The 331-nt window shown below is 43.5% G+C and overlaps 1 protein-coding gene across 1 annotated transcript in view; it reads right to left on the bottom strand.

Annotated features, from left to right (window-relative positions):
* The window catches only part of LOC119585974 (myb-related transcription factor, partner of profilin-like), a 6,111-nt gene that overhangs the window by 956 nt on the left and 4,824 nt on the right, over positions 1–331 (bottom strand). The gene's annotated exons all lie outside the window — the stretch shown is intronic.

A 331-nucleotide genomic window follows, 5' to 3' on the forward strand; every position in this document is an offset into this window, starting at 1 on the left:
GAAGACAAAAATACGCAACACAGGATCGGAACGAAAGTGCGCGATCTCCGTGAAGTAAGGAACTTCAATGTCCGTGTTGTACATTCTTTAACTTAAAGTTCCAGGTAGGCCTAGAGTTGATCTTTTCACATAAAGGAATCAGAAGTCAATCCGTTTTTCTTCTTCTGTTCGTAAAGGAAGCGACGAGGATATACCGCCCGAATCCAAAGCAAAGTGAGGAGGAGTCTTCCGCTTCCTAAACCACGCCCTCTATTAAACACACCACGCCTCCTCTTATCCACACTGCACCCCCTTTAATAAAATTTCGATAATAAAACAAACAACCCCCCAT

The sequence above is a fragment of the Penaeus monodon genome, chromosome 20 (assembly GCF_015228065.2).
Source record: "Penaeus monodon isolate SGIC_2016 chromosome 20, NSTDA_Pmon_1, whole genome shotgun sequence".
Lineage (NCBI taxonomy): Eukaryota > Metazoa > Arthropoda > Malacostraca > Decapoda > Penaeidae > Penaeus > Penaeus monodon.